We start from the raw sequence: 9,904 nt of genomic DNA, 5'->3' as shown, positions 1-9,904 counted from the left end.
CTGGCCAAAATACTAACTGAACACGTTAACCTTCTAAGGCTGGACTCATGTTGCAAAAGTTGCAGCAAAAGCAGCATGCACTATACTGGGAATACATGGGAGTTGCCAAAGCAGTTCTAGTGGCAGAAAAGGGGGAAAGGACTAGGCTGGGCTTCTCCCGAAACCTCACACATGACCTCAGTGGTGCATCCTCCCCATTCTGGAGGCATCACATGGGTCAGGAATTCCTCCAATCTCAGGAATCATGGGGAGAAGAAAGAACTAGGTAGGAGTCATGATCACTGCATATCACAATATAAGTATATGATACAATATATAATACATAATTGCATGACCATTTACTATATTTTCCATAAGACCCCTGTGCACTGAATGAGGCAGGGTGGCTGCAAAAAGGGGAAGAATTAAGATTTTATGGTTGTGCCAAGTGCAGAATGTGGATCAGATCAGACTGGTATTGATTAGACTCATAGATGCTGACTCTAGGATTGGAGTACCCATTGAAAAAAATGAGGGAGTGCTCAGCACCCACTGGCAGCCAACTCCCCCCTTCTCCTACTACTCCACTGCTGCCTGCCCCCACCAATCAACTCCTCTCCTTTCCTCCGAGCACCTCCTGCCTGCCATGTCAGCAGTTTCGCAGCAGGCAGGAGGTGCTGGGAGGAAGGGGGAGGAGTGGGGATGGAGTATGCTCAGGGGAGGGGGTGGGATGGGAAGGAAATGGGGACTTCTCGGAAGGGATCAGGTGGGGTGGGGCCTGAGGCAGGGTGACGGTGGGAAAAGGTGGGGAGGGAAGTTGGGAGAAGGGGGGGGCAGTGCCTGTGGTAGAGCAGGGGGCTGAGCACCCCTCAGCCTTGGAGGAAGTCTGTGCCTCTGATGAGACTATCAAAAGTTACAGAACACCAAATGCTATCTAGGGGCGAGCTCTGAGTAATCAACAGATACAAAGTCACTACCAAGAAGAAGTTTTGCAGAAAACAAAGACCAAATGACTTGGGAACATCCAAAAGATACTATCAAATTAAAAAGCACAAAGATCAGCAAAAGAGAAAGATCAGCAACAGAGAAAAAGTAATATTGAAGACTACATACATTGGTAAAGAATATATACAGTTTAGTAAACTCTGAATGGCTGAATGAGAAATGCAAATAAGTTGAACAACTGGCTAAAGAGAACAAATTAAGATGTTTCAAAAGAAGAAAGGTGATTAATATTGCCCAAAAGGACAAAAATGAATAATATTTGACAGACTCTAAAGATAAGAATAAAGATGGTGATAATGTATCAAAGCATCATTTGGTGATGATAGGCCTGAAAAAACCTCATTTGGACATCAGTCGGGTAAGCTTACCAATAGTGGATGAAGAAATAATTTAAATAATATCATTGACTTTATTCAACATTTATAGCAAGGGTTTGATTAAACTAATTGAAGAAACACAATAAGGTATTAAGTTGAATGGAAAAGGGGTGAATATTTGCTATGCTGATGGCAAAGCTATTGGCTGAGTTAGAAGATCTGATGAGGTTAGTGGAGATTTGTAACATTCCTCCCTTTCAGAGTTAAGGGAGCCCCCTCCTGGCGATGTCAGGTAGTCGACACAGCCTCTGAAGTTAATTGTGTGGCCTGGCCTGTGATCATACAAGTTAGCTAAAAAGCAGTTCAGGTCACCAGCAAGAGGTTCTGTGTTAAATTACAGCTGTGAAACATGGATATTCAAACAATGGTAATAAAGAAACTGCAGTCCTTCAAATTATGGAGCTATAGAAGAATTCTGAAATATCATGCATAGATCACATAACCAATGAAAAAGTGTTGGAGATTAATGAAACTCAGGAAACAACAAAGATTTTTCTGAAAAGATTCAAATTGCGGGGCACATTTTAAGATATTCAGCTGGAGATATATGTTTACAAGCACTGGAAGGGACAGTTGATGTCAGAAGAGCATGAGGTCGAAAAAGAAGATCTTGGATGGTTGAAGCGGTGTCCTAGGTGGACGAAGAGAGATTTGCAAGGAGATTAGCAGAGGATGTTAGAGAATGGGCTACCATGGTTCTAAGCTTCCAGGGATGGAGATGCTAGACAAGAAAAAGAAGAAGAAGAAGAAGAAGTGTAAAGCTGGCCTTTCCTAACTTTTGAATGCTTGACCTTGTAACCTAATTAATATTAATTTAATAAAAATTGTGTATGTGTTTTATTATTTAGATTGTGATAGCACACAAAGGCCCCAGTCAGAATCAGAACCTTTGGTGCAAAGTGCTGTACAAAAACTTAGAAGACACAAACCATCTAGGAGACCTTTCAGTCTAAGGGAAACCCAAATGAGCTTCTGCCCTAAGAGAGACTGAGACAAAGTTTTTTTATGAATTTGTTATGCCAAATGCATGAGACTTTGTAAATCTGATTTAGTATGAACATGTTCTTCTAGCAAAGATTTAGAAGCAGATAGCAGACAACAGCACAACTCATGATCAAACTTGTGAGTACCCTCCCCGTCACATACACACAAAGCTTTGCACTGTTACAGGTGATACTGTGAACAATAAAGCCCCTTTCTATGCCCTTAAGGAAGAACATGATAGCTACTTATGGCATTTGCCCATTACCTAGCTGCAAATACATCAAATTAATATCAAAGAACAAGAGACATGCCAAACTATGAAAAAAATAGCTATTTAGCTATAATCGTTATAAAACAGTTTTCATGCCCCAGTAAGCTGTGTATAAGCTGCATTGCTTTAGTGGAAGCATGTGGAGACATTTGTGGATCCCCTGGTTTGCAGTTTCTACATATCTGCTACTGGACTCCACTATAGGATAAAGCTTACAGTTGCTTACCTTACAGTTGCTTATCTCTGATGATCAGTGCATAGGGCCCCGTCTCCTTCCTGTCCCTTCCCTACCACTTTGGGGCTTGTTATCCTCTCAGATACACAAGTGGATCTTCATTCCACTATTCTGCATGCAATATTTTACAAGCATATTCCTTGCATAGTTAAAGGGCCATCACACAGAGGTCTTATGGAGAGCAGCATATCGGAATTGAGATCTCCTGGTCAGCATGCTATAAAAAGCTAACATTTGCATACTTTTCTTGTTCTGCTGCCAGGATACTTCACCCCTGATCCTATGCAGCATGCTTTCCCTAAAGGAGGAGAACAAAACGTAGCTCTGCTACATAAAAAAAATCCCACGACTAAAACCACAGAATCTCATTGCTTGCGGATACGTTATGAGGCAAGATGCAGATACATGCAAGAAACAATAAAGAAAGAAACAAAAACATCACAAAAAGGAGGAAGCAAAGATCAATAGTAAAAAGTCAAGGATGGATAACAAAAATGTGAAAAAAGATAGCTGCTCTCTGGCTTAACGTAGTTGGAGCCCTGCAGTTAAATACATTGATCTTATCTTTCTTCAGTTAAATTTATCATTCATTTTACTCATTAATCGCTAAGGCAGATTCAACAAAATCTAAGACAGTAAATGAACTCTAACAAATAGCTTCCTAAGAAGACTTGATTTAATTAGGAGACAAGGTATATTATTCTACCTTAATGGACTTCCTATTCTAAACAACATTCTGTCATTTTTCTGCTGGTCAAGATAACCCACTTGCTGTTTATATGTCTACAATCCATAAGGGCAGGTATTCTAAGATATTCATTTTTAATTCATATTGGAATTCTTCAAAATTCCACTAATCGTGGACCAGATCCAAAACCCATTGAAGATGATGGGAATCTTTCCATTGACTTGAATGGCCTCGGAATCAGACCCTGGGTTAGAAGTCAGTTTAATTTGTTGTATGCATTCTGGGGATCAGTGCCCAGAGTTACAGGTATTCTGTATGAAAATGAGCTGAGTTAACAGATTCAGATGTACTAGAGAAGGATCAAACCACATGAAAATTGTAAGATCATCAAATGTGGTGTAAACTGAGAAGTGTTGGCGCATAGTCAGAGCATGCATCTTGGCCAAGTTGTTATTGTTCCATGGCTGTTTGGTGGCTTGCTTAAAATTCATTGGTGGGAATTTCCAGTTCCTAGTTCCAGAGGCTGTTTGTCTCATAATCACATGGCAGTTGGCATTAGTTAATAATACCTTTCTTGGCAGTCTAGGGGAGGGGCCAAGAGTTGAATGGGCTTGTAGACTGATCTTGGTGAAGATTGAATAAATAGCAGAGTTCACATTCATCCCACTACTCCCCTGCCAGTGCAATCCTTCAATGGCCCAACCTCCCTTTTCCTGTTCATTGTGCTTGTGCTCTCCTGTGACAGGAACCTCGGGGTCTAGCCTGGGAGTGTAGGACCACTGTGCCTCCTTAACTCTTCCCACCCTGGGCTGTCTCTCATAATGCCCTGCTAGTGACAAGCAGCAAACCCCTCCAGGTGCTGTGATCACTGAGCACAACCTATGTGGAGACCCAACACCCAGCTAACTTGCATGAATTCTCCCAGAGCCACTCATGAACATGAACTCATGAACTCAGACAGAAAAAGACACCAGCCAAATCCCCCCAGCTCCCAATCTTACACCTCAGGAATATGCCGTCTTGCACTGCTCCAGAAGAGCAATGCAGATTTATTAATTAGTCCACCACTTTATCAGTTGAAAGTGGATATACATCAGCCTTTGCAAAACCTGAGCAGATTTGCCACACACTTCACACAAACTCACTTGTAAAGATAAACAGTAAAACAAATTTATTGACTACAAAAGATAGCTTTTAAGTTATATTAAATGATAGGCCAAAAAATCAGAATTAGTTTCCAAAAGAGACAAAATATAAGCATGCAGTCTAAAATCTTGACCCTATTAGACTGAGCAACATCTAGATTAAGCAGTTTTTCTTACCTCACTGGTTATTACAGTTCATGGGCCAATCCCCTCAATTGGAGTCTTCATAGTGTCCTTTGTTGCTTGCAGTGTAGGGGAGGTGGGACGAGAAAGACCAAGCATGGGCCCCCTGTGTTTGATTTTATACCCTCAGTTCATGTGCTTGGAAAACACAAGTCCAGGCATGGCTGGGTGGGCATTGCTTAGTCTCCAGACAAGGTTGAGCAATTCCCCTGGTGTAACCTCATGCAGGTGTGTCATTGAATTGTAACTCCCTTAAACAATGATTGTTGATGGGTTGTTTGACACCCTGCCGGGTGTTGGTTACCTTCCTTGCTGTTGCCTCTGGAAAGCTAATATCTGGCTGATTCCCCAATTTACAGCATGTTTTAGTGACAACCATACTACACAATTCTCATAACTTCATATGCATTCATGATATACATATATAGATAGAAAAATAACTTTCAGCAGATCATAACCTTTCTCCAATACCTTTCAAGGCATGCTTTATATGTAAGATCACAATTATATAAACATGAGGAACATGGAGGTTACAGGATGCTCCCCCAAGGTATCGAATGTCACACCTCCCTCCTTTCCTGTCTCCTTTCTCCCTCCCTAACCCTCAGGAGAACCTCTTTACTCGCTTCCCTTTCTTACTCATTGTCACCATGCTTCAGTGCTCACAGCTGAAAATAACCAGATTCAGGATAAACTGCTGAGAAATGGGGCAGACTCACCCCAAACTGGTGATTATTCTTCTATAAGATATATCAAGCCAATAACAGAAGTAAACTTCTGTCTCACCACATTGGTTAACAAGAAGTCAGAAATGGAGTCTCCTTAGGCATTCCAGCACTTATTTCATCACACAAACACTAGACTTATGATGAGTGGCTATTTAAAACCAATTTCACCAAACAAAGGGTCCATCTAGTCCCAAGAGATCAACCACACAGCCAGGTCAATAAATAACTCAGAGCTCACCCAATAATCACGCTGTTGCCAATCCTTTAATATCTAATATTTAAAGGTTTATTTAGAAAAGAAAAGATAGAGGAGAGAGTTAAGATGGTCAAGGAAAACAAATATACACACTCATTGCAAAGTTCTTGTATTAGGTTTGAAGCAGTGATGGAATAAATTATTGGCTTGTAAAATCTCTGGTAACTTCCAAAATAGTGGAAGGTCCTCAGTGCAATGCTCCTTTTAGTGTAAGTCCATAGTCCAGTGATCAGAGCAGGAAAGAGGCAAAATGGAGATGGTTCCATGATCTTTTATATCTTCTCCCATGTGGAGGGAACTTCACCATCCCAAACAAAGCCCCTAGCACATTCTGTAGAAAAGATGACACAAGATGGAGTCCAGGGTCACATGATCAGGTTACATGCCCTTACATGTTTTGATGACTCACAGGAGGAACCATTACCCATATTTTAGCTAAGCGTCCACAGGAAGGCTCACCAGGTGGGAACAAGCTTCTTTTATGGTTCATTGTAAGTGTTCATTAAGTGTTCTTTAATGAGCCATCAATTTGAATGGTCCATTCACAATGTGCTGGCCAGACTAGATATAAACTATCTTATGGGTTTTACCCTAGGAGCAAACACATTGAAAATACAGATACAGAATATAATCAATATTCATAATTTCAGATACAAAGAATGATACATGCATATAAATAGGATAATCATATTCAGCAAATCATAACTTCTCCATTGACACCTTATATGTAATACTTCCTATAAGATTTGTTGCAATTATCTAACAGTGATAATATTAATGATATACTGGGTCATGTTTCAATCATTATCACAATCTGGGGTTCAATCCAGACCAGTAAGGGGTTGTGTCACCAACTGCTCTGAAATGCTGGTTGTCTCACAATGCTTTGCTGATGCAGCTCCCAACTTGAGTCACTTACAAACAGCTTGCCAGCATGCAGGTCACATCCCTAGAGTGTCTATGTATAGCCACTGTCCTAGTCCAGCAACACTGACCCCAGCAGCCTGTCAGCAACAGGCCAGCTGCACTCTGGATTCCAGCAGTCTTGGTTACTACATACAGGATGACCCCAACACACTCCCATTTCCAAATATTCCTCAAAAACACATCTTCCTCACTGTCCAGGATTACCTTGAACAGTTCAATTTACAATAGTTTGCTACTTTAACTGGAGCTACCAAATGATTCCCTTTAAACCCAACACTGAATTCATTTTAATTAAAGAATAAAATGAGATTATTTAACTTCAAAGAGAGAATTTTTAAGTGAGTACAGGTATAAGATACTAAAGTCTGAAATGGCTATAAGAGAAAAAGATAAAACTCTTTATAATAACTCATACTTAACAATCTAGACTTACCACATGTTCCCAGCAACAGGGCAGAGGAAATTCTCAGGTTAGAGTCCCTCCCAAAGTCCAAAATCTGGTTCCTTTGTCTTCTTAGGTGAAAGAGTTTGTGTCTGTGTGAGCAAGAGAGAGACAGACTGATTGACTGACATGTTTTTGGCCCTCACTTTTATAATCCAGCTCCCCTTGAAATGGTTTCCTCTGAGGATTACCCCTCAAAGCAAAGTTTATTCTAATAGTAAAGAAGGCAATGTGAAATCTGCGGGTGAAGGTGCCCCCATATTCTTTCTTCTCCCATATATGTTGAGATGCAGATTTGCCTGGTCTCTCTCTTGCTGTCTCAAGAACTCTATTTACTGCTTATATGTATGTTGAGGTAAACACACATTCCTTTGTTTAAGATAGACCTGCTTAACCACTCATGCCAAATATGGGCTATGGGGGTCTGAGCTGTGTCACCAACATCATACAGGGGGGAAGTTCATAACTTTACATGTAATATTACCACACACATTTCACCATGATATTATTGACTAGTGAGTTATTAGTTTTCCAATGATACCTCATGAGGCATATTTTTTGCAAAGATTATTACAATAGTATGTAGGGTGCATTTGGTCACACACCTGTATGATTTCAGCTGGAACCTCCGGGCACCACTGGTATTTCAGTAGTGCCTGGATGACCCAACTAAAATCAGAGACCTATTGTGCTAGGTGCTCTATAGGTAAGAGAGATGCTTTTCAGGGCATGGATTAACCATATAAACAAACAGGAAGAAGAAAAAAAGTGGGAAACAAGGGAATAGAGAGGGGAAGTGACTTTCCCAAGGTCATACGGCAGATGAGTGGTGGAGGCAGGAAGAATCCAGGAATTCCCAAACCACAATCCAGTGGCCTAGCCATTGAACCACACTGCCCTACAATCCTTCTCAGTATTTCCCTCCCCCGTCGCATAAAAAGCTCACTCCTCCCAGAAAAATCCTCAATATTAGCTTGATCAATGATTCAACTACTTTCAATGAATCAAACTACGTCCATGTTGTTTGTAGGCCTGTTTCCATTGAAGAAAAAGAAGGTGAGGTCAAAGTTCCAGAAGTATCAATTGACCTTTAATGCTCTGAACCATACCAATCAATATGTTTCCTTCACAAAACCTGGAATTTCTATAGATTGATGTTGACTGACAGATATACAGAGTTTTGGTAAGAGGTTGCTATTTGTCCAGGGTTTTTCTGGAAATAGTCATATTACTGACACCATGGCTTTTTCCATTATGAATCAAAATACAACAATCATCTAGAAGACTCAAAATAGCATTCAATAATACTTCACCTAAAAGATACAAATGTACATGAAGAGGCCAATGTCAGAGGAGTCATGATATTTTTTATTGACTATCCTTCTCCTCTGCAGCCCTTACAATACATCTCTGTTCCTATGAGTTTTGCAAACCATTGTTTATATCCACAAGCTTCCTCTAAAATTAGTAGACCTGGTCAAAGTTTTTCAACAAAATAGTTTTCTGTCAGAAAATACTGATTCAACAGAATAAAAACATTCCATATGAGCCTGTCAATTCCATCAAAACTTTCAAGGAAAATCAAGCAGCTGCCCAAATGGCTGCCGAACACCTGGTTGCTAAGCTGCCCAGTCAATTTGCCAGCTGCCTGGTCTGCCATGGGCTGGCTTCCCAGCTGCCTGGCTGTTTGGCCAGCCCTCTGGTTGGCTTGGTCTTCGGCTTTCCAACTGCCCAACTCCCTGGATGCTCATCTGTCTGCCAAGCTTCTCAGCTGCCCATTGCTCAGCTTGTATGGGGGCTGGGTCCCTGGGTGCTTGGCCAGCCGCCTGGCAGGTGCACATGCATCAAAATGGCTTGTTCCATTTCCCCGGAAGTTCTGCAATATCAGTGTTTCATTCCGAGGCAGAAATAAACAAAATGTCAATAACCCAGAATCTCCTGTAAAATTGAAATTCCATTTTCTGGATAGCACTAAAAATTAGTAATACATCAGCATGATTTGTCCAAGGCTTGTGGCAAGTTGTCAGCATTTCCCTCCACCCTGCAAATGCTGTGTGTAACTTTTTTTTTTGTTTCCTTCTCCTATGCATTTGTTCTACCATATGCAAAACATGGCACAGATTCCATTCTTCGTGGTTTAAAAGATGAAAGAATAATTAAGCCTTTGTCAACAATCATTTTAGCTTACATCTTGGAGGAAAAGCCAATTTTAAAAATGCCTGAAAGAAAATATGATCTCAGTGGAGAGCATTTCCTCAGAGCAATGTTATGTGGACCTGATCCTGTGACTTTTCCCATGTGGCTAGGTCCCTTAAGGTCCATAGGATTATTCACAAGTGGGTTTTATCATCAAGCCAAGAGCTGCATGATCATATGATTACATACAGTGCATAAGGTAAAGCAGGTACTTAGTATAGGAGAATTAAACCCCCAAATCCAAGGGACTTTCAATAAGTTTTGGGCTCCTAAATATCTTAAGTGCCTTTCAAATTAGTAAAAGTAACTTGCATGCATTCTTTCTTTTTTTAACTGTATCAGATAATTTTCATTATCATTTCCAATGCTCTGTATGTATTGAAAATCAGTGTAGTGTTTTACATGTTTATATCCATGTATGTAGTATAGAAGCTGTTTAAATAAATAGATGGGCAAAGGTCTGATTTCTTAACATTTATAGCAGGTCA

At 40.5% G+C, this 9,904-nt stretch overlaps 1 long non-coding RNA gene across 3 annotated transcripts in view; it reads right to left on the bottom strand.

Moving 5' to 3' along the window:
- Positions 1 to 5,840: 5,840 nt before the first annotated feature.
- The window catches only part of LOC115645467, a 201,624-nt gene continuing 197,560 nt past the window's right edge, over positions 5,841 to 9,904 (bottom strand). For all 3 annotated transcript variants that reach the window (XR_003998748.1, XR_003998749.1, XR_003998750.1), the window contains 2 exons: positions 7,212 to 7,312; positions 5,841 to 6,442 (listed from right to left, as the gene is read on the bottom strand). This is a non-coding gene — a long non-coding RNA (uncharacterized LOC115645467). The remainder of the gene's footprint in view (positions 6,443 to 7,211; positions 7,313 to 9,904) is intronic.

This window comes from Gopherus evgoodei, chromosome 2 (assembly GCF_007399415.2).
Source record: "Gopherus evgoodei ecotype Sinaloan lineage chromosome 2, rGopEvg1_v1.p, whole genome shotgun sequence".
Classification (NCBI taxonomy): domain Eukaryota; kingdom Metazoa; phylum Chordata; order Testudines; family Testudinidae; genus Gopherus; species Gopherus evgoodei.
Note: the sequence above shows the minus strand (reverse complement) of the source record. Positions and strands in the feature narration are given on the sequence as shown.